The sequence below is a fragment of the Nycticebus coucang genome, chromosome 19 (assembly GCF_027406575.1).
Source record: "Nycticebus coucang isolate mNycCou1 chromosome 19, mNycCou1.pri, whole genome shotgun sequence".
Taxonomy (NCBI): domain Eukaryota; kingdom Metazoa; phylum Chordata; class Mammalia; order Primates; family Lorisidae; genus Nycticebus; species Nycticebus coucang.
In genome coordinates, this window is record NC_069798.1 from 21,557,071 (window position 1) to 21,582,561 (window position 25,491).

The 25,491-nt window shown below is 34.7% G+C and overlaps 1 pseudogene; it reads right to left on the reverse strand.

Annotated features, from left to right (window-relative positions):
• Positions 1–509: 509 nt before the first annotated feature.
• LOC128571682 (60S ribosomal protein L22-like 1) lies at positions 510–973 on the reverse strand (annotated as a pseudogene).
• Between the last annotated feature and the right edge of the window lie 24,518 nt (positions 974–25,491).

Here is a 25,491-nt window from a genome sequence, read left to right on the forward strand (position 1 = left end):
ATCAATGTAGAAGTGATTTTTTAAAATAAATTTCCAATTATTTGGGAAAGTTTTGTTAGTGATTGATACTTTATTTAAAATTTGTCAAAGGACATACTGTGGAAATTTAAAATCTATAGAAATTGGATGTGAGTCTTTTTATGGATTGGCATTTGTTTCATATTGGTGAGTATTTTAAGGGTACTTAAAAATGTGCACTTTGTTGGGGCGGCGCCTGTGGCTCAAGGAATAGGGTGCCGGTCCCATATGCCAGAGGTGGCAGGTTCAAACCCAGCCCCAGCCAAAAACCACAAAAAAAAAAAAAAAAAAAAAAAAGTGCACTTTGCTTTAATAGGACTTTAAAGGTGTTGATCAGATTTTATCTTTCATTATATATATATATATATATACATTTTGAGTGCAATGATTTTATTCACTGGTAAACTAAAAGCCCACTTTTAGATGTTTCTTTCTTGTGTAAGTTTCATTTGTGTTGTCAGCAAGTAAAGCCCTATAAGAAAAGTCTTCACCTAATCCTTAGACTTTGATCCATCCTCATCTTGACTAATCTGGAAGTAACAAAGTTCATAAGTCTCCTTAACAGATGCAACCTTCAGAGCCAATCACAAAGATTGTTTTTCTTAAGGTATTTCTTGGTAAGGTATTTTAATACCTTTTAGAGAACTGTTTCTCAGAAACAACTGTGATTTTATTTTTGAAGCGTTCAACGTGAACAACATTCCCAAGATTTCTAGTTTTTCTATTGACTTTAACCTTCTCGCGTAGAAACTGCTCCTATTTTAAAACAGAAGAAATACAAAACTAGGGAAGAAAACCCTAGATATTCACAAGGGAAGGTACCAAAATTTCCAGAATCAAAAATTCAATCTTCTAATGGATGTGTAAAGTCTAAATTAAATTTCCAGGTTGACTTCTTGGGTTTCTTGTCTTTACGAGCCAACTTGAAGGCCGCACTAACAGAAAGCTCTTTCATTATATATATTTTTTTCGTAGTCATTCTGTCTAAACTGAGTGGCTTGTTAAATCTTCACGTATAACTGTGATTTTTCTCAAATAATCCCTTAATTATTTTCAGTTTTTTTTTACCTTTATTGAGGTATCTTTTTAAAGAATACAGACTTATGAGTTAGCACGTTTTTTTCCTCTCCAGGACTTAAAAAAGAGAGCTCCATCATGTTTTGGTCTCCGTTAATTTTTGACAAGAAGTAAGCTAATAATGTATCATTGTTATTCTATAGTTAAATTGTCCTTTTTCCTTAGTTGCTTTCAAGATGTTTTTCTTTAACTTGGGTTTTTAACAATTTGTTTATAATATGCCTAGAGGGGGCATACTTTGCATTTATCCTACTTATAACTTACACATCCTTGCATGTAGATTTTTTTTTACAAAATTTAGGAAATTTCTGGTATTTTTAAAGAGATTTTCTGTGCAATTTCTCTTTTTATTTTAAAATTCTATATAAAAATCAGTGAGACCCCTGATTTTGTCTCCCAACATTGAAACACTTTCCATTTTTGTTCAAGTCCTTTGTCTTTCTATTCCTTAAATCAGACAATTCTATCACGTTCAAGACAAATGAACTTATCTGCTGCTCTTAAACCAATAAGTGCAGTTTTTTTATTTTCTGAATTGTATTTTCCTACCTATTACCAGATTACCATATACTCCTGTGCTTATACTTTACATTTCCATCCACATTTATTTCCCCATTATTTTCATCTTTTCTTATAAATACTGTATGAGGTTTGTCACTGTGGATGGTATAACTATAAAGCCTTCATTTCCATCATCTTGCTTTTAATGGTGTTGATTTTTGTTCCAGATATAGATAACTATTTATTTTATATCCAAAACTCTATATTCTCAGTGGTTGGGGATCTCTACTCTTTTCTTTTATACCCCCAGATGTGGGGTTTGTTAGGAAATTTGAAGTTTCCCTCATGTAGGTGTGGTTCAGTGATCAGACAAGGATTTGTCCAGAGTGTACAATGCAGATTTGGGGGCACTCTCTGTATTCCTATTACACACTGAGGATTGGATTTTCACTTAGGTAAAAATATCTATAAAGAAAATATTGCTCAGTACAGATCCATTTCTTTTAGCATACACTGTTCTTTAATTTCTGCCTTTTTCCATGACTATTTAAGTCTCTCTTTAACCTTTAAGCAGTTATTTTTATATTTTTTATAGTATTTACTGGTCATCTGTGGGCAAGCTAATCAAAAAACCTATCCCAAGGGTGGCATCTGTGGCTCAGTGAGTGGGTCATGGGCCCCATACACTGAGGATGGTGGGTTCGAACCCGGCCCCAGCCAAACTACAACAAAAAATAGCCAGGCGCCTGTAGTCCCAACTACTCAGGAGACTGAGGCATGAGAATTGCCTAAGCCCAAGAGCTGGAGGTTGCTGTGAGTTGTGATGCCTTGGCACTCTACCGAGGGCAATAAAGTGAGACTCTGTCTCAAAAAAAAAAAAAAAAATCTATCACAAAATTATGAATTAAATCCAGACTATAACATCTTTGAGGAATCAACTAAAAATGTGCTATATTTTTTAAAAAGCAGGTTAAATTATGGGACACAGTTTGCTCAAATGGATGCTATTATAAACAGTTCCTTGGAGCATGCTGCTGTTTGTCACTAAGTGCCTTGTAAGTTTTTGTATAGCTTTGGGGCTGTCTAGATATTGCTAATATCCATTAACTATCCAGTAGAGTGTAAACATCTCTGATGTGGTAACAAAAAAAAAACTGAATAAAGTATATATTATGTCAAAATTAAAGCCAAATTTTGTTATGGAGTCTTCATAGAGGATCTTTGAAAAGATAAGTAAAGCAGAATTGATGTCCTGTAATCCAATGAGCCAGTAAGTAGTTAACTCATCAGGATTCAATATTGGGGCTTCACAATAGAGGTCAAAGGCAGTGCATAGAAACATTCTGATTTATAGTTTGGGTACAACTAGGAAATTAACAACACACTGTAACTGGGTATAAATTTGCAGTAGATTTGCAGTGGGAGATTCTTCGGAAGTGTTTTCTTAAGGAACACAAGTGAGGAATAAAATGTTCAGATGACAAGGGTTCACCCATCAGGACAACATGAGAACCAAGAACATGGTGTGCTTATACACATATTCTTTATATACCCATTATGTGTTTATTTTCATAAATATTTTTGTATTATATATGAGAAATCTAATACCTATTGAGATCAATTTTGTGTTCCATCTTATAGTTTGTGGAGGTAAAACTAATATCTAAATCAGGAGAGTTTAACATGGAGAGATCTTTTGCATTTTAAGTGCTGTATGCAAGATGGCCTCTTTTAGCAGAAGTTGTGTGTTTGAATCTGAGCTCCTGTCTCAGGAAAGGCATGTGAAACCTCGAATGCAATAAACTGCCATAAGTTTAAGATAGAACAAGATTGAAGAATATTACAACATATGGCTCAAATTTGGTCTTGGCAATTGAGAATGTGGGATCCACAGAAGGGTGGCTGAAAGCAAAGTTTTAAAAGGATCCCCAAGTATTTTAATATTTGGCTGTGCCCAGGATTATACACATATTTAGTAATTTCAGATTTTTGCTCAAATTCTCCTGAGTTTTTCCACCATCACACTTTGAATAAATCTATTTTGATCAGAGCTTTCTATTTGACAAATAGCTTGTCAATCTTTTGATGAATTCAATAGCTGTATTCCTACAAGAAGACTTCATTAGATAGTCCACCTGCAGTTGGCATTACTGCTTTTGAAAGTATTAAATAATGATGTTGGAATAACCTATTTTACATATTAATTATGAAAAAGGTATAGTTATTATTAGATTTATATTCTATGACCCGCTAAGATAATAATACTATAATTTGCAGGGGTTAACTCTGGTTGTTAATTAAAACATTAACACTTACTAGCTACTCCATCATTTCCTGATCTTAACTATAGAACACAGTGTAGAAGTTTTATTTTGTAAATTAGCCTTCAAAATAAAACCAGTGCATGGTGCCCCATGATTGTATTAATGTCCGCAGCTATGATTTAATAATAAATAAATAAATAAATTTACAAGTTCAAAATGTATCCATTGAATCATACTTCTTTCTCACTACTGATACTAAGTTCATCAAAATATATCCCCTTGAGTTATTTATGCTGCAGGAATTTTACTCTGATATGGTTGTAGCTGAATTTTGAAATACCATTGTAGAAAATAGATTTTACTTTCCCTGAAGCATGTTCTAAGGAAGAAATCAATAATGCAACTACAATCGATTAAATTAACATTGGGGCTTTTTTTTATATTCTACTCATTATTTCCTTAATTTTATTCCTTTCCAATATCCTTAAAGATTAATGTAATTGACTGCACAATCTGCAGAATTTTACAATGTTTTCTTTCTCTCTTTCTTTCTCTCTCTCTCTCCTTTCTTTTTTTTTGCAGTTGGCTCCAGGATATCTCAGTTCCTGAGTTTATTTCATTTGTGACTTTCAAAAGCTAGTAGTCAAGTAGTCAAGTCATGTCTTTTTAGCCTGAGACTCCAAGGAATTGTACAGATAAAGAACTAAAAGAAAAGTTGAAACGAGTCAACAGCAAGAAGGACTAGAAGGGGACACAGGCCATCTGGAAGCAGAGCACAGCTTCAAAGTCAGGTGTGCGGGATCTCATGATCCACGTAGATATCAAAAGAAAAACGAAGAGAAACATTTTGGTATTCACCTAAGCTTCAAAAGGAAGCCTCCAGAGAAATTGGAAGAAGTATTATTTTAAGTACTACCTCTGAGATTGAATTTGTTGAAACAATTTAGATTGAGATGAATAACAACTTTCTTTCAGAATGCCATTCTGTTCTGGAGGATATGGGAAAACAGTACTTTATATGCACGCCAGCATATTCCTCTGTTTCCATGAAGGAAGCTGTGATCTGTGGGAGATTGCAGCAGGAATTGTTCAGTAAGAAAGAGTGTAGTCTTTTCTTCATGTTGTATAAAAATGCACCTACTGTTATAATCTGTTGTGTTTCATTTCTGTTAACTAAAACTGTGCTTCAAATTGCACACCATTTAAGAAACTTTGCTTTGTGAAAATAACTAATCCCAGTGTAAGTAACTGTTGCCCATAGTGTTATTTGAAATTTCTTAAAACAAGTTTTGGGATATTCAAGTCAATCTTCAAAGAAAATCGTGATAACTTGCAGTATACCTGTGCGTGTGTGTGTATAAAAATAATATTTGGGGCATATAAGTACATTTCAGGAAGCTGTCTGAAAGAAATCAATTAATGGCAAGATCAAAACCTTTAGTACTTTTATAATTAAATGCAATTTTAATTGGAATCGTCTTATTAATCACAAAGGTGACTTTTTTTAGGTGGTTGCATATCTTTTTCATCCAGCCTAGAAAGCATTCAGGGGCAATTAAGAAAGAATGGATTCCACTACATTTTAAAACTATCAAAAACACATCAATCTCTGTTACTAGCCTAGATGTATTAACTTGCAGTGTGGAGCGACCAAAGATATGGACACAATGTAAGAAAAAGTGTGTTTATAAGCAATACAGTTTGTGGAATTTTGTTACATCAGTCCAAATAGACAAAGATGCCTTCTGTCAATAATTGATAGAACAAGGTGAAAATCAGAAAATGTACAGAAAACGTGAATAGTGCCATTCTCCAACATGACTTAGTCCTAAGTATATACTTTTCCCAAAGACCACAGAATGCACATTCTTTGCAAATGTACATGGAATATTTACCAAGGTAGATAATATTCTGAACTATTAAATGTGTCAAAATCAAAGGTATCAAATCATATAAAGTATAACATCTGAAAAGAAAATTAGTGCTAGAAAGATCTCTAGGGAAAACAATGTAAATTTTTCTGTGTACGGGGAGTAATTTTTTAAAGAATGTAAAGTTTCAGTTTTGCAAGATGAAAGCAGTTCTAGAGATGAACAGTAGTGGTGGTTGCTCACCATTATGAATGCGGTTAAGGCCATACTATTTGTACGGTAAAAATAGTTAAAATGTAAAATGTAACACACATGTGCCCCACAGGATGGACACAGGCCTGACACACTTGGCTTTGCATTTAACTGCATTTTACCTCAATACAAATTTGGAAAAAACAACCAAGAAGTAATCATCGGAATGTGGTTTTGAGGTAAAGATTGATATATTGATCAAAAAGGAAAAATAGATAGTCTAGAAATAGTGCTATTTATATATGAACAACTGACTTTCAAGGAAGCAGAGGCATTCAAGTGGAGAGGTGATAATTTTTCCATGAATATTACTGAAAATAATTTGACATTAATTTGTAACAACATTATCTTTGAGACATTCTTCAACACTATATAATACAAAACTCAAAATTTTAGACTTAAATATAAAATCTAAAACCATAAGATTTTAAAAAGAAAAAAAACTCAGAAAAATTCTTTATTATATCTTGAGGGAAGCAAAAATTTCTTCCATACAAAATCCCCCCTCAAAAAACAATCCATAGAAGAACTTTATATCTGAAACTTCATCAAAGTTTTCTTTTTGAGAGACGTTATGAAAATATGACTTTAAAAAAACCACTAAATTGTAAATAAATAAAAACAATAATCCAAACTGGGAGAAGATATAAGCAAAGGGTTATAAACTAAATAGTATGTGTCCATGTTATAATATAATTAACATCCAAAGTTCACTAACAAGAAAACAAACACTCACTAATGAGTAAAACATTTTAGAAATGTTCCTAAAGGCTACGTCTCGGTACTAATAAGACTAGCCATGTCCAGTCTTAAAACTATTTTTTTATCCTAGATGAGATCATGGAATAGAGAAGGAATATTAGATGAAAGCTCAGAAAATCTGAATAAAATGTCCTTTAGTAAACAATAAAGGCATAAAGGAATTTATTTCCATATATGACTCTCCCTAAGGTCTACTCGTTATTATTTTGTGATTTTTTTTTCTCTCTCTTATTTTTCCTGGCTGTGGTAGGGAAAGTAAGATGCTGCCACAGATAATCAATCCCTAACCCTAATTATGTTAAAATTAAGTATTTTTGTTAATTTTCTGCTGATTGTAGTTCTGACATGCTTTGGTTTAGATAAACTTTAGCAGTGGTATTGGGATCCATCACTTATTTTGGAACTCCCAGTCTGAAACCTGACCTATGATCTTTAAACTGCATTTCAAGGTTCCAAGTCTTTTTGATGGGGTTTTGGTTTTATGAATGTGCAACTACAGCATGAACAAGTCTTGACACACTTGGCTTTACATTTAAAGCTTCCTTTTTCTAATTCCTCCTGCTGTGATTCTCCTTAAGCCCAGTCTCTATCTCCTAGTCGGCTCCTGCCTAAGGCTCGGTCTGCAAACCCGGAGTTTGGGTTTCCCTCACTCTGGCTCTAGCTCTGTTCCCAGGGCTCCCTTACCACTGCACTGACCGAGGGTGACCCAGTCTTTTTCTGTCCTGGCTCTTGCACGTTGCAAAGCAGGGGAAGTGAGACCGTCCTGCACCCTGAGGGACGCCTGCGCTCCAGGGCTGGTGGGTGTGTGGGGCGAGGGTATCTTTGCAGGGACTCAGTGGGCACCATCCTGCCATGTGTGACAACTACACACCAACAAGCCTGGGCTGGGCTATCATTGCTTTTCTAGGCTTCTCCTGTGCACGCTGATGAAATCACACAGATTCTGCCTTACAGAAATCCGATTCTCTGGATAAAGATTGTAAGTCTCTTTAGTGTTCTTTTTTCTTTTTTTTCTTTTGGCAGTTCAGGCTTTCTGGTTGCTTCAGCACAAAGAGCAAGATAAATAGAAGGCAAAATGCAATTGATTAGTTAATGAATTACCTAATAGATACATTTTTAGTTCGTACTTATGTGCTGAGGTTCTTACCCACTCTATCTGCTTTTATCTACCTTCAGAATCTTCTGTTAGTTGGTTTACATGGTTTAGTCCAGAAGTAGCTGCAGTTAGACATAGAACGGAGTATGTTCACTCTGTCTGACACAGAGCCAGATGTCCGTGACGATTTTTAAATACATTTAGTTACGTCTAAGGACAGGGGTGAGACACATGGCCAACACAGAAAATCTTTGATCCTAGGCAGCTCTGTCTGCCTAGGACTAAAGTTTCAGTGTGAAAAACAGAAGCATCCTTGTTAAACCGTGACAAATGATTCACCCAGTTTTGTCTTCAGTTCTATCCATGATGATGACATTCACTCTATTCATAAAAGAAAATAATTACACAGAGGGAAAAAAATCAGGTAAAAGTACATTTTAGCTAACTACTCAGGAATACCACCTATTTGCCCTAAAACGTTATAAAACCCTCAGCTTACACTATTACTGCAGGGGCGATGAGAAGGGTCATATTTAACTAGATAATACACAAGCCCAAGCTACTTGGCCTAACTCCTCCTCTTGTATAATAGGGGACTTTGGGTTTCGATTTTGGGATTTTAAGAGCATCTGTTCGAGAAAAAGGAACACAGAGTTGTGATCATTTCAACCCCAGCGAGGATAAGAATTCCAACAACAATAGTGCTCTGTGAGTACTTACCCTGCTGAATTCAATGTTTTCTTTCTGTCGCTGTGCCCTGCTATTTCCTGGTCATAGTAGGTCTGTGTTTCCAACCTACATCCATATTCCTTCTCCTAGGAACAAAGAGGTAAATGAAAGAGGAAGGAAAAACACAGTGTCTCTCATACTTGTATTCCTGTGGTCTTCTTGTCAACTTGATGGTTCACACTATCAAACAATTGATTTTCTTCCCAATGTCCATCATTTTAAAGCATAACTGAGGAATGTGTGAAAAATGAGGTAAAGAGAATATGCTTTTGGGTTCCTTCTAGAAGTTGCAGTTCTGTTAGCAAAACAAAAACAAACAAAACAATAAAAGCATTAGTTACAGGAGTCCCAGATTATGTAGAACCTTGTGCTTGAAAAGTTCCTGAATTGTTTCAAGGAGGCATGCTCCTTCAAAGTGAAAGAAACCTTGGCCCAGTCTTTAAAAATGTGCTTACAAGAGAAAGTGAACAAAAAAAAAAGCAAAAAACACCAGTAATATCCTGTTCCTTCTAGATTGTTATGAGGTCTACGATAATAGTCATAGAAAGGAATACCACCTATTTGCCCTAAAACACTATAAAAAACTCCTAAGAGTATTAACAGTTAGAAATGAAGAAACCTGTGAGACTGATTTGCAACTTTCATTGCTATTTAGTGTCTGTTCATGGTAATAGGTTATTCTCACACTGGAGAAATCAAAGACAACTTAAAAATCTGACAAAATTAAAATGGCAAACATTACTGTTATATTGCTTCCCTTTCCAAAATTGACTGGCTATTCTAATTAATAAAGTTCTATGATCAGATGTCAAGAAAACTTCTAGCACAGAAATAATATATTTCTACTCGTTACAGGCTATGTGAACATTTGCTCAGCTAGGTTTTCTTCTTTGTTTCAAGAACTGAATAGTGTTTATAGTTTTGGTTGCTGAATGACCTCAGTTATATCAGAAATTGTCAAACAATTCTGTCAATATCCTAAGACTAGTTCAAACAGAAATCTATAACAATGTAGCATAGTTATCATTTTCTTTTTGAACTTTGATCCAAGAAATAAAATAACTAATGATACTCAAAATAATCAAGACTTCAAAAATGATCAAAAGTCTCTTAAAGAAAATGTAAAAACAATAGCCGGGCATTGTGGCAGGCGCCTATAGTCCCAGCTACTTGGGAGGCTGAGGCAAGAGATCACTTTAGCCCAGGAATTGGAGGTTGCTGTGAGCTGTGTGAGGCCACGGCACTCTACCGAGGGCCATAAAGTGAGACTCTGTCTCTACAAAAAAAAAAAAAAAAAAGAAAATGTAAAAACAAACAAACAAAAAATTTCTTCTACCTCCTTATTCTCTTCTTACTTGGATCAGCTAATCATTGCATATTAGTATCAAGATAAATTTAAAATTAGTTTTTGTATTTTATGTTTTCTGTTTTGGCTAATTAGTAATAATGCAATAAAGTTGTTTCTGTTATGTTTTATTACTTCATTTTATATTAAGTAATGTTTGGGGAGATACATTGAGATCATGAATACTCTTAATAACATTAATACTGTTGGGAAATATTTTCTACTTTCTAACATCTACTTTCCAAAAACTTCAGGGGGGAACATATACAAGTTTGTAACAATGTAATATGTAGCAGATACTGCAAAAAAATTCCCACAGCAGCATCTTATTTAAAAATCTTCTGCTCATCCTGTCTAGGCATCATTTTATTTCACAAATTTTGGAAAGAAAAATAAAGAGCAAGACTGATTAACCTTCCAAAAAGCATAAGAACTATATGAATATTTTCTGGATTATTAACCTAAGATTGAATGTATAAAATGAGGAAGCATCTTAGTTTCATGCATGTACAATGCAAACTCTTTACGAAGGTTTTATTATTTCCTACACTTTTCTCCTCACAATGAACTGTGACAGCATGTGACTAAGATAACTCTCTGCCACAGATTAGTTTCTATTCCTCTTCATGTGATTCTATTTACATTCTCTTTTGCCCTCATCATTTGTCTGCCAAAATTTCTTCCCTGGGATTGAATTTGAGTATGGTCAGTAAAGACATCTGGATTCATATTTTAGTTGAATCAATTACCAGCTGTGTGATCATCAGTAAAATATTTAATCCTTCTGGCTTCAATGGATAATACACCTCTCTTAGGTGTCTACAATAATGTTTATGAGAAGAATTTACTCTATTTTTCATTGCCAGTTATAAGCTTATTTTGACACACCTCCAAGATTTACCTACTTATTTTCATAGTATTTTTCAAAATATATTGGCTGCGTGTTTGTGTGTTGCCCTGCATGTCTGCTCAGCACTGCAGGGTTCTGTATCTATATTTTGTAGTTCTTTTTTCTTCTTAGAATGTATTATGCCATTTTATATGGACATAAAGAATTTACGATGGCAGACTATACTGAAAAATCTCCTTCTTTGAAACAGTAATACACTGCCAATGAATACAATGTAAATATATATTCCTTGTTTTTAGTTATTAGCATCATAAAAGCCGATTATAGAGCAAATTTAGCAGTTTAAACAATTATAGCCTTTCTGTAGATGATTTTACACATTTCAAAGACTCCTGCATTTGAAATAGCATCTTCTATAATCCAAGCTCTCTGGGAGGCTGAGAAAGGTGGACTGCTTGAACACATGAGTTTGAGACTAGCCTGAGCAAAATGAAAAAGGGAGACCCTGTCTCTTCTAAAAACAGAAAAACCAAGGCTGGAGGATTGCTTGAGCCTAAGAGTTGGAGGTTGGTGTGAGTTATGATGCCACAGCACTCTACCCAGGGTGACAGCTAGAGACTCTGTCTCAGAAAAAAAAAAAAAAAAGCCATCTTGATAAAACAAGGAAGGTGGGATGTGACAGATGAAAACTGTCTTGAGGCAACTGGTATAGAAACTGAAACAGAGAACCAGAGGATACTTGGCTTTTAAGAGAAAATACTTTTTTTTTTATTTTAAGATTCAATGTCACATGAAAATTTGAAAGGCAAAGTTTTTTCTTCTTCCCACAAAATAGATGAACTAGATCACAGTGAGAAGAAGATGAGAATAAAATAAGTAGATGGTGGAACATGAGTTTGCAAAGTTAACCAGATTCTGTTAGAGCAAATTCTGCTCTTCTCCATCCAGCCTTATAAAGCCATGTGGAAGTTCAGTCAAAATTGCCATTACCAGCCGGTGATAAAACACATTAATTACTACTACGCAGTGACTCTTACCAATGGATTATTCTATCTAGAAACACCTCTCCCCCAGCAAGCCAATTCCCCCCCATGCAGACAACTTCTAGCATGTATATAATTAGTACCCTGCCTCCAGCAATAGGGAAGTTATGCCTATCTGAAGGAGTAAGTTTAGCATATGACCCAGCTCAGTCATCAGAGCAGTGTGACAGCCAGCCCCTTTATACACCCAAGGCCCTTCACAGACAATCTCAACCTCCTTTCCAAATCTCTTCTCATGAGGTAGCCTTCATTCTGATCACATTTTAATATGGGAGTTTGAGAAAAGGCCTTCCTCTTTAATGTAGTTTCCATTGGTTTTCAACACACTGTTTATCAAAAAACCTGAGTGTTGCATTTTCTCTTTAGCATTTAAAGATTAGCTTTTTCTTTGACACTGTTCTCATTACAATTTGACTATTCTATTATGGCATCCTTCTCAATGTATAGCAGTTTTTTTGTTTGTTTGTTTGTTTTCTCTTTTTCTTTTTCATGTATCTATTTCACTAGCCTATGTGTCAGGTCTGAAATTAACCAACATGACATATATTCCCATATTCAATTCTACATCAGGCACCAAAAATCCAGCCACGCCATGGGCAAATGACAGATGTTCAGTCAAATTTCCTGAAATATGCTTTTTCCTGTACCTTCATGAGTACATACCTTTGCTCTTCTCTTTCAAATTTCTGATTGATTTTTATTAATTAATAGTTTGATATCCCATTTTCCTTTCTTATTTTTCCTACTGGCTTAGGTCCTCAGTAAATTTAGTTACTTGTGCTCTCTTTATGTCAATATCTTCTGTTCTAATTCTGAAACCCTCATTATTTTCTTCCCTTACAGGGTCTCCTTTCACTAGTAAACATTCAACACTTCAATAACAAAACAAGATCACAACTGAAGAATAATCAGTAAAAGTTGCTGGCATATAGTAGTAAATATTGAGTACAGAAAGTAGTAAATTATTTGTTTAAGGGAACATAAATGATTTGTGGTAAGCCATCATTATCATCAAAGCCGCCATACTTTTTGTCGTAAGTGCTTTCTACTAGATTATAAAGTAATAATGAATGAATGAATGAATTAGAATTACTTGATTAAATCATAGAACTTGCATTCACAAACATCATCATCTTCAAGAGAGCAACTCGCTCTAGCCCAGACTAATCAAATCATCTAGGAACATGAAGACAAAGGGGGACTTTGTGTTCCCTTTCTTGTCTCTTTATGCATCAGATTGCATTTCAACTTGAAAGCAAACACTTGAGAAATTCATCTGCCAAGCTCTTTCTAGCTTTTATTTTCTACATGAAATTGTTTTTGTTGTTGTTGTTGTTGTTTTGTTTTTTCAGTTTTTTTTTTTTTTGGCCGGGGCTAGGTTTGAACCTGCCACCTCTGGCATATGAGGCCAGCACCTTACTCCTATGAGCCACAGCGCCACCCCTCTACATGAAATTGTTAATTTGACAACTAAATTGCACTCACATTTTTTATCACATACTTCAAAATGAGTGATGTTAACCACCATGGTCCATGGCATCATATGTCAAATTTCAACCTCATATGTGAGTGCAGAAATTTAAAGTACTGTTTAATGAAATTGGAGATAATTCTAAGAAATCTCATAAATGGGAGATTTGGATTGATTTTTTTTAATGTTCAATTAAGCCTTAAGTGAAGATAAATGGACACGACTTGTCCTTGATTTCCCCCTTTTGTCCTGGATCATTTCTAATTTTTTGGAATTGATGTGTGGGGCATTTTGAGTTCTTTTAAAAAACTATGTACTTTATGCTACCAAGTATAAACTGATATTTTCTATAATTAATGGCCAAGTTTATTATATAAAATATTCTAAATTTACAGAAGCTTTTATGTATTGTCCTTATGTAAGACCAATTTTTATTCCTTTACATCCAGTTTTTGTTTTTCAACTTGCCTTTGGTATTTATCAGTGTGACTTACAAGTCCAAAACAAACAACCGTACATGCCTACATACATACATCCATGTCGAATTAACAACCACAGTTCAGCCGATCTGGTTCTTTAGTATGAGATATTTTAGAATGCCTACTGTGCTATCCTTTTCACATATATATTTTTTTAAACTCACAAGTTTTATCATTTTCTCTGGAACTTCCTAATACTCAGGCATAGTTTTTAGTGTGATGAATCCACAAACTTGTGTGCTTTGGTGACAGTCTAAGACTGTGACTCTGTTTTTCTTATTGCTTTCAACACTAAAATGATTTCAGTATTTGAGAAAACTACAGCCAGAAAGTAAATACACTTTTCCAGATATATGTAGTTGGTTTTGCTTTTATTTTTTTTTTGTTTTTCTTTTCTTTTTGTCTTTGTTAATTTCAAATCTCTCTGATAAAATGTGCTTGAAGGTTTTGAACTATTGTGTCACAACATGAGTCAAGGTATAGTGAATAAAATGTCTTCAGGGCCCACCTTATAGTTATGGTGAGATAACATCATACTTCTCTGATGCTAACAGCTATAAAATAAGAATAAAAAATTAAAAATGAAATAGCATGAAATTTTCAAGGCACCCCAGGGAGAGAGCAAAAGCAGTAGAGCCTGGAGGGACTATGGCCCTTGAGAGAAGGCCCATTGTGGGTGAAATCTACATTCATCCAGCTTTGATTGGAAGACATTCTCCTAATAGGTTCATGTAGAAAACTGCTGTCATTTTAAACTGAGGAATCAGAGATTGGACTTGAAGGTACAAGATTAACTGGAAAAGAGAGTGTAAGTCCCAGAATCTTTATAGTCACTCATCCCTCACCTTATTGACCCCTGAATTGTTATCTTACAGGGGAAGTTGACAAGAAAATAAGCCAGATGCTATCGTTAGGAGAACGAAGTTTTTAAGCAGAACTCTTAAAAGCTGTGTGGCACTAGTGATAGAATTTGGGATTGCACTCCTTAATAAATATCTATGGTTTGTGATTAAAACTTCAGAAAGACCACAAGCTATAAAGTAGTATCACGTCTAAGAATTAAAGACAAACACAGATGAAATGCTGAAAACAATCATTTATAACAGCATCAAGATAAACTTGCAGCTGTTTTTCTATTTACTAGAACTATTCAACACTTTTCACAAGATTAAATAACCCTTATTTTTCAATAAGACATTATTGACAGTTTCCCTTTTGTCAGAAGGAAGTAACTGACATGAAATTACAGGAACATTTGATCCATCACAAGGAATATACAGGTAGAAGCAGATGTAAAATGACATGGTGTTGCAATTAGCAGACAAGGAATTTAAAATTATTATAATAAATATGTTAGAGAATCTACAAAAACAATTAATATACGTCAGCCGATGAGAAAATTCAGATTTACAGATTTTTTAACAGAATTGTATGACGGACATTTCTAAGTGAAATGTACAATGCTAAACAGATACACAGACACACACACACACCCCGATCTTGTGAATTAAATGAACTACACAGAGGATACAACAGAAGAAAAGATCAATAGGAATGAAGGCAAGATAGTAGAAAAGGCTCAAACTGAGCCCAGAGAAGAAAATGAAGAACATCTGCAAAGTATAGGTCAACATTTTCCTAAATTTTTTAAAGCAAAAAATTAATACAACCATCTATTGAGGAGTCAGAACAAACTACTAACAGGATTAAGGTAAAGGAGAAAATGTAGAAATACTATACTTGACATGATGAAAAGCCAAGATAACGAGAACAATTAAAAACAGCTGGAGAAAAGGTCATTATGTATACAGCACAGTGCCATTAATATTGATGCTTGAGTTTTCACCATAAAAAATAGAATGCAGAAGATCATCAATCCACATTTTTAATGCACTTAAAAGAAAAAGAAACATTATCAGTCTAGATTGCTATATCCAGTAAAATTATCTTTTGACATTGACGATTAAATAAATCTCAGGTCAGTGAATTCTGAGAATATAGGACAAGCAATAGCAGAGGAAAGTTTTTTATGCTGAATGAAAATCAAATCATTTGCAAATTCCGGCCTACAGCCTGAAACTAAAAACACTTGACATGGCAAACAGGAGGGTAATTTTTAAAAACAACATTTTTTCTTTAATTAGTTGATAGTCAATTTACAAAGGCAAAAATGTAATAATGTATTGCAGAGTTTCTAGTACGATCAGAAGTAAAATATTTGACAAAAGTAGTCAAAATACAGCTGGGAGTATAATTAGAAGTGGTCTGCTTATAATTGTCTAATACAAATTATTCAAAGTTTTATATGATTGATTTAGGTAAGACACAGTAACTTACGAATACATCCTGAATAGATACTGATCAGTATCTAGAAAGTATCAGAAAAAAATCTTTTCAACCATTTTTATCTCACAGTTCACTTGAACCTATAGTTAAACTCCCATGGTACACTTAAATGATACTGATTTAAAAAGAGAGAAAGAAAAGGAATATACTTACGGTACTTTGAACTTCTTTTGAAAATAATTTAATTAATGATTTCTAAAATTTTTCGAGGCATACCTAAGATCCTCTCATGGCACACCAGGGTGCCCTGGCACATGGGTTGAAAAATCACTGCCCTGGAGCAACTTTTAAATAAAAACAAAAAGAGACAAAATTTAGCCAGTAGAAAGAAGAGAAAGAATGACCTAATGAAATGTATTAGGTTGACCTAAAAGAAGATAAATAGAAAGGGAAAAGCAAGAAAAACATTTGAGAACAATCAGAAGATGATCAAAAAAGTCAGTTCTAGCAGTATAATTTAAATGGGTAAAATCCTCAAGTAAAAATGTTATATTTTTTAAAAACATGACAGGAAAGCATAACTTATATATATAATTATAACTACAGATATATTTGAAATATAAAGATGTAGACAGGTTGAAAGTTAAAGAATGAAAAAGTATGTACCACAAAAACATTAAGGACAATGTGCGTGTGTGTGTCCATGTATTCAAAACTTACTGCATCTTGGCCTTCAGATACATGTGATTTACTTTATGTCAATGATCAAACACGCCACTCCTATTTCATGAAAGTTTTCTGAGGCGAGTCCCGGAGACTGCTTCCAGGGTGACCCTTAACCGGCAGCCAGGACTGGGAATCATGAATGAGAGATTTGTAAAGGTTCTTCCCGGAAAAGGCTTCAAGAGCTCTGACAACAAAGGGCCTGGAAATAAATTCCATAACTACGATAAAATACTACTCTTAAATAGAGTGAGAATTATAATAATTTTTTCAATAATGTACAGTAACTATTATCCAATTATGAGAGGATTACTTAGGTTATAAACATATTTTTTTCCGTTACTGGCTTTATCTTTGACAGTTTTAACTTTTGCAAAAAGCTCTTAACCATATGAAAACATGGTCATCCTGACTGACTATAAGTATAATGCCAATTAAAGGAGATATCAATGATCAAATATTTAATTAGAAAAAAATATAAAAGTTTGAATATGTAAACTGTTAGCCTGTTAGTATTGAAAACATACTCTCATATGTTACTGTGTAAAATACAAAATGACACAACAATATGGAATTTATTTCATTAGTACATTATAAAGTTACGTCTTTACCACATCTAGGAAGCCAAAGAATATATCTTAACAAATACAAAACAATGTTTGCCAAAGTTTAGTCATAGTGGAATTATTTTTATATTTATAACGTGGAAGCGATTCATGTCTGTTAATATGGAGTGATTGACTATACCATGCCATATACAGGCCATAAATGTCTATGCCAGGCTAAACTATGCACTTTGTACTATTGTGGAGAAATCTTCAGGTTATATTGTTTTACAAAAAAGCTTATGACCAGAGTATAACATATATTTTGCCACATTATGTGTTTGTGTGTGAATGCACACATATGTAAGATACTACAGTGAATCCTGATAAGACAGGTATAATACAAAGGGTAAATATATATATGTATACTTCTAATATGTACATTAAATATAATTTATATCTAGTATATTCTATATTTTAATATAAATTATGTGTATTTTTATACATACACACAGGGTGCCAGAAAATGTATATACACTTTAAGAAAAGAAATAGCTGACTTAAATTATAATACTCCAATTATATTTTACTTCTACAGTTTCATGAGATACAAGATAGTGGATGTTACAAGTATACACTAAGCATTACAATTTTAGGTGATTTTTCCTTTCTTACAATATGTATACATATTTCGGTACCTCTGTGTGTATCTACATTTTCTTACCCATGTCCATAACAAGAGCTGCATCCACGTCCACATTTCTATCCATGCATATCTCTACTGAAATTGACAAATCTCAGTGGTAATATTCACACCTAATCTATAGATTTTGGTTTCTCTGAAGGAAACTAGGATTTTTTGGAATAACATCTGATTCTAGGTCACTAGCAGATGCATTTTATTAGAGTATAAACAAAAGAACACAAATGCAAGGAAGAGAATTCGCCAGCTACCTTGAAAGAATTTCCACTAGGTCAAGTTGAGACTGTTTAAAACAAAACTAAAAGGGATTATAACAATTTTAATACTTTGAAAACATAACAAAGTCATGAATCCATAGTTACCTCCTCTAAATGATTGAGAGAAAATAAATGCTACCAATAGAGGTGGCAATCAAAGTAAATTTTCCATTCTTCTGAAAATTTATAATAAAAGAGAGTAAGTTAATCATTCATTTATTCTTTCCAGAGGAATTGTAGCACTCTGGTGGAAGAAATCACTATGAATTCATTCATGGCTTATGTATTTAATCAGAGTAAGTTTTTTTTTTTTCTACCCATTACCCTCCCTTTACCCTAACCTCCCTCTCCCCTCCCCTTCCTTGGCCCTTTCCTCATCGTCTTGTGCTATAGTTGGGTTATAGCCTTCATGTGAAAGCTATAATTTAGTTTCATAGTAGGGCTGAGTACATTGGATACTTTTTCTTCCATTACTGAGATACTTTGCTAAGAAGAATATGTTCCAGCTCCATCCATGTAAACATGAAAGAGGTAAAGGCTCTTTAAGGCTGCATAATATTCCATGGTATACATGTACCACAATTTGCTAGTCCATTCGTGGGTTGATGGGCACTTGGGCTTCTTCCATGACCTAGCAATTATGAATTGGGTTGCAATAAATATTCTGGTACAGATGTCTTTGTTGTATTGTGATTTTTGGTCTTCTGGGTATAAACCTAGTAAAGAAATTATAGGATCGAATAGCAGGTGTATTTTTAGGTCTCTAAGTATTCTCCAAACACCCTTCCAGAAGGAAAGTATTAGTGTGCATTCCCACCAGAGTAAGTTTTTATTGAGTCATTTTGTGCTTCATTTTAATAGCTACATGTGTATTGTTTAAGTCATTTTTGGTAGACAGGCTATTGATTTCTTCTGGCATCTGGTTATCAATCATCATGGATTATGGGAAAATAGTATATTATCATGTTCAATATGTATCACAAACAAACTTCTGGAAAGCTTCTACTTTACCAGAGCCATTTTCTCAGAAATGGTAATATGGGATTGATCTTCATTGCATTATAATGCCGAACTTTGTTTTCCATGTTCATGACCTCACTGATGCGACATTTATAAAATGTATTTGTGTACTAAGTGGTGATATGGTAATACAGCTCCGGGAATATAATACAATACTTAATTCCTAATTCAAAATGAATGCTAAAGGAATTATTCCAACCATTTTATAGTTTTTTTATTTGAATAAACTTTTATTTTATACTAGAAATATATTGTAGACTCAAAAAAATAGCCACTGCCTCTTGGAGAAATAATGCATTTCTCATTGCTCACCCCTCCTATGTGAACATCATTGTATAGATGGTATTCATAGAGATATCTCAAAAATATTTAAATTAAGTGTCCCCCAAAATAGATAATAAACAATAATTAAAGATAATGAAACCAAGTGTGCAATGGTACTGGCATAAAAACAGACAGAAAGACCAATGCCCCAGAATAGGGGGCCCAGAAATAAATCTACATATTTAGAGTGAGTTGGTTTTTGACAGAGATGCCAAAACACACAGTTGGAAAAGAACAGTCTCTTCAATAAACAGTGCTTGGAAGACTGGATTTACACAAAGAGATAATAAAATTACACCCTCATGTGATACCATATGAAAAAGAATCTATACAAAGTGGGTTAAAGTCTTAAATATAAGAGTTGATACTGTATAACCACTGGAAAAAACATGGGGGAAAAGCTCTCTGACTATGGGGATGGTTTGTTTGCATAGCACAGGTGTGCCCCATAGGACAGCTGACAAGAACAAATATGTAGAAAGATATTTGATCAAAGTAAAAATTGTCTGTTCAGCAAAGGAAATAATCAACGAAGTGAAGAGACATCCTACAAATGGAAGAATATATTAGCCAGTCATACATCTGATTAATAAGGGATTAATATGCAAAATATATAAAGAACTTAAACAGCCAAATGCTAATAAAATAAAAAGCCTGATTTTAAAAAAATGGGTAAAAGACCTGATTAGGCATTTCTCAAAAGAAGATATACAAATGTCTCTCAGGTATACAGAAAAAAAAATTCTTAATATCACTGATCATCAGAGAAAGGTAAATTAAAACCACACTAATGTATCAACTCACATTTGATAAAGTATGTTAACACTTTTATAAAAAGATAAAGGCTATAGATAAAAGAGAAAGCAAATACCGTTTGCAGGAGTGCCAATTAATACGGCCATAATGGAAAACAGTATGGAGGTTCTTCAAAAAATACAGATACTTTATGACCCCACAATCCCATATCCAAAATATATTAATCCTAATGTTGAAAAAATGTCCACACAATCTTGTTTGTTGCCATATTACTCACAAGAGCCAAGATATGGAATCATCTTGTTCATCAATGGATGAATGGATAAAGGTGTAGTAAATAGATACAACAGAATACTATTCTATATTCTATTTTTGAAAATGAAATCCTATCTTTGCAAAGATATGGTGAACCTAGAGGACATTAAGTAGAGAGAAAGAAGGCAGACAAATAAAAATACAGCATGATCTCACTTAGGTGTGGAATCTAAAATGTTGCCCTCAGAGAGAGAGCATAAAATGATGGTTACCAGAGGCTGGAGGGAGGGGTGATAGGGGAGATGTTGGTAAAAAGCCACAAAATTCTAGTTAGAAATAAGTTCAAGAAGAATATGTTCCTGCTCCATCCATGTAAACATGAAAGAGGTAAAGTCTCCATCTTTCTTTAAGGCTGCATAATATTCCATGGTGTACATATACCACAATTTATTAATCCATTCTTGGATCGATGGGCACTTGGGCTTTTTCCATGACTTAGCAATTATGAATTGGGCTGCAATAAACATTCTGGTACAAATATCTTTGTTATAATGTGATTTTTGGTCTTCTGGGTATATACCTAGTAGAGGAATTATGATTGAATGGCAGGTCTATTTTTAGATCTCTAAGTGTTCTCCAAACATCTTTCCAAAAGGAATATATTAATTTGCATTCCCACCAGCAGTGTAAAAGTGTTCCCTTTTCTCCACATCCATGCCAACATCTCTAGTCTTGGGATTTTTTGATATGGGCTAATCTTACTGGAGTTAGTTACTTACTCAAAGTAGTTTTGATTTGCATTTCTCTGATGATTAAGGATGATGAGCATAAGTATCTCAAGAATGGAAGAAAAAATATCCAATGTACTCAGCCCTACTATGAAACTAATTCATGGCTTTCATATGAAAGCTATAACCCAGTTATAACCTAAGAATATGGGGAAGGGGGAGAGAGAGGGGAGGGAGGAGGAGGATGGGCGGAGGGAGGGTGATTGGTGGGATTACACCTGCGGTGCATCTTACAGGGGTACATGTGAAACTTAGTAAATGTAGAATATAAATGTCTTAACACAATAACTAAGAAAATGCCAGGAAGGCTATGTTAACCAGTGTGATGAAAATGTGTCAAATGGTCTATAAAACCAGTGTATGGTGCCCCATGATCACATTAATGTACACAGCTATGATTTAATAATAAATAAAAAAAGAAATAAGTTCAAGAGATCATATTGACTACCATTAAAAATAATATAGTGTATACATGAAAATTGCTAAGAGAACAGATTTTGTTTTCTTAATACAAAAAAATTACGTGAAGTAATGAATATATTAATTATAATAGCTTAATTTAGTCATTTCAGAAGGTGTACATACATCAAAACATGCATTGTCATTAATTTTAGTTTTACTGACCAATTTAAAAATAAATTAGTCAAGAAATTAAAAGTAAACTAAAATATTTAGCTTTAAAAAACAAGCAGGGCAGGGCAGCACCTGTGGCTCAAGGAGTAGGGCACTGACCCCATATACCAGTTCAAACTCAGCCCCAGATAAAAAACTGCAAATAAATAAATAAATAAATGAATAAATAAATAAAATAATAAGCTGGGTGAGGGTGGTGGCTCATGCCTATAACCATTCTTAGCACTCTGGGAGGCCGAGGTGTGTGGATTGATTGAGGTCAGGAGTTTGAGACTAGCCTGAGCAAGAGTGAGACTTTGTCCCTACTGAAAATAGAAAAATTAGCCAAGGCTGTGGCAGGTGCCTGTAAGTGTCAGCTATTCGGAAGGCTGAAGCGACAGGATAGTTTGAGTTCAGGACTTGGAGTGGGACTCTGTCTCAAAATAAAAACAGAAAAACCCCACTAAAGTCCAAGTATGCTACTCTAAAATGTGGCATGTGTGTGTACAGAAATAATAAATAAAATTAAAATTTATAAAAGTAAATACAGGGAATATTTTATAAATAAGGTAGTAATAAGTGAAATTATTGGTATAGAAGTCTTTAAAAATTGTAATATACTTATGCCTCAAATTTCTAGTCTCTTTTTAATAAAGATAAATTATCATCTAACTTACTTTCTTAATTCCATGACTGTGTGCTTCATTATAACTTTTTTAATGATACTAATTTATTATTCATTTTAGTATTTTTGTGTTAATGCTCAATGGGTATGAGAACAACATCAAACAAACGGTACAGATTTAAAGAGTATAATTTTATATAAACTTAGTACATTGAATTTGCCTGTGAAAAATCCTAGTACACATATTATTGAATATCAACCAAAAAACGTTTCTCAGTTTCTGCTTGTCTCTCCTTCTCTGAACATTTCCTCCACCCTCCTTATTCTCAGGCAATTACTAATTTGCTTTCTATCCCTATAGATTAGTCTGCAATCTCCAGCATTTTATATAGACAGGATGACACTATGTACTTTTGCCTGGTTTCTTTCACTCAGCATAATTATTTGAGATTCACCCACATTGTAGCATGTGGCCATGGTTCATGGTTCATTCCTTTTAATTAAATAGCACTCCATTGTACTCTGTGTGGATGAAGGTCACTACAAAAGTTTTGAGACAGCTGTTGTGATCCATGACTTCACATCTAAGAATTCTGGTCGACAATAAATACCCCTTCTGATTAACCTGTGCAAGTCTCAACTTGCTGGGCTTCTCGGTGTTCCAGGGTGGCTTCATTTGTTTCCATCCACTGAACACTCAGTCGCCGACGTCTATGCTGCTGGGAAGAGATCCATCACCTTTGTGCGATGCTTTTCTATGATTTTGAAAGTGGATTAAATGAGTCTCAAAGCCGCAACCATTTGTAAAGTTTCAGCGACCTTACTCCTACCCATGGAAGGCACTTTTAAGAACTGAGAAGAGACCAAAACTTGCTGAAAGACAAGGCGAGGAGTGAGTGCCTAGCGACCACAGTGACCAAGAAAAACAGAGCTGCTGTGAAAAAAATTGGTTCCCCGAAACAGTTGAGTGACATATAAGGACACTGAAGTGGAACTCCAGATTTGATCGTGACAGTGTCCAAAATCCCGTGCAATTCTCTTCAAGTCAGAAAAGTTTCATCCTGATGGTTGCCTCACACCTTGACAGATCAGCAAAAGTGCATCTGTATTGAATGGTGTGAAGAAATGCTGGTCAGATGGGACAGAGGCAAGTCTAGAGGCATTCCCGACATTGTTACTGGTGATGAAACCCGGATTTACCAGATTGACCCTGAGCATAAGCATCAGTAGACTCATAATAATAGCTCCAAACTGTGAATAACCCACACATATGTAGATGTATATGAGCAACGCTACAAAAGTTGCAAAGACTTGCCTCCCTCCAATCTGCCAGCATTTCATCACACCATTCAGAGTGGATTTTTCCCAGTGAAAATCCACCAGCAAAAGAGAAGCCGTTCCAAAGTGTCGGAAAGAACCTGGTGGCAATTTTCTTCTCCCAAAGTGGTCACATTGCAACTGTTCCTCTGAAGAAAGGACTGTCACTGCTCACCAGTGCACAGCATTATACCTGCCAAAAGATTTCAGAAGCTTCAAGTGGGCCACAGGGCTGCAGAGGACCACCCTACACCCTGACGATGCCTCTGCTCACACAGCCAATGTCACCATTCAGTTCCAAGAAGCGGCAGAGGTTAAACTTATGACTCATCCATGCTACAGTCCTAACCTGGGCCTCGTGTTAGTATTTCCTGTTCCTTACAGCAAAAAAGTCACATACAGAGAAGAAGCTTCTCCAGTGCTGAAGAAGCTGTTCCAGCCTACAGGAGTGAGCTTACGGCACTTGAAGAAAATGACTGGAAACATGGTTTTCAAAATGGATTATAAGAATGCAAAAGCTCCCAGTGTGTCATGGTAATATGTGGAGAAAATATGGTAAGTGAAATGATTTTATACTTCTTAATATTTGTGTATCTCAAAACTTTTGTAGTGTCCCTCGTATACATGTACATACATGTGGGTTGTTCACAGTTTGGAACTATTATTATGAATCTAGCTCATATAATCAGTTTAGTACCTCTGTGTAGTTTCCTTATGGACATGTGCATGTATTTCCCTGGAGTAAATATCTAGCATATGACTGGTATCCTCATAAAGAGGTTAAACTTGAGAACAGAAAGAAATAAGTTCACAGGAAGGATATCATGTGAACCTGAGAGAAGAGATTAGGTTGATGAACCAAGGCCAAGAGCACTAAAGACTGCCAGCAAACCCCAGAAACTGAGAGGAAGGAGTAGAACCAAATCTCACAGTCTGTTTCTGCTGGCTCAGATCTGCAAGATAAATTTTGTTTGTTCTAAGAACTAAGTGTATGGGAATTTGTTATGGCAGCCCTAAAAACTAATACCCGTAGAGCCAACAAATTGCCATGAAACTGGGTATTTCAGCTCTAGCCCAAGTGCCCATCGATCCAAGAATGGACCAATAAATTGTGGTATATGTACACCATGGAATATTATGCAGCCTTAAAGAAAGATGGAGACTTTACCTCTTTCATGTTTACATGGATGGAGCTGGAACATATTCTTCTTAGTAAAGTGTCTCAAGAATGGAAGAAAAAGTACCCAATGTACTCACCCTTATTATGAAACTAATGTAGGACCTTCACATGAAAGCTATATCCCAGTTATAACCTAAGAATAGGGAGAAGGGGGAAAGGGAGGGGAGGGAGGGGGGATGGAGGGGGAAGGAGGGGGATTAATGGGATTACACCTGCGGTGCATCTTACAAGGGTATATGTGAATCCTAGTAAATGTGGAATGTAAAGGTCTTAGCAAAATAACTAAGAAAATGCTACAAAAGCTATGTTAACTAATGTGATGAAAATGTGTCAAACGATATA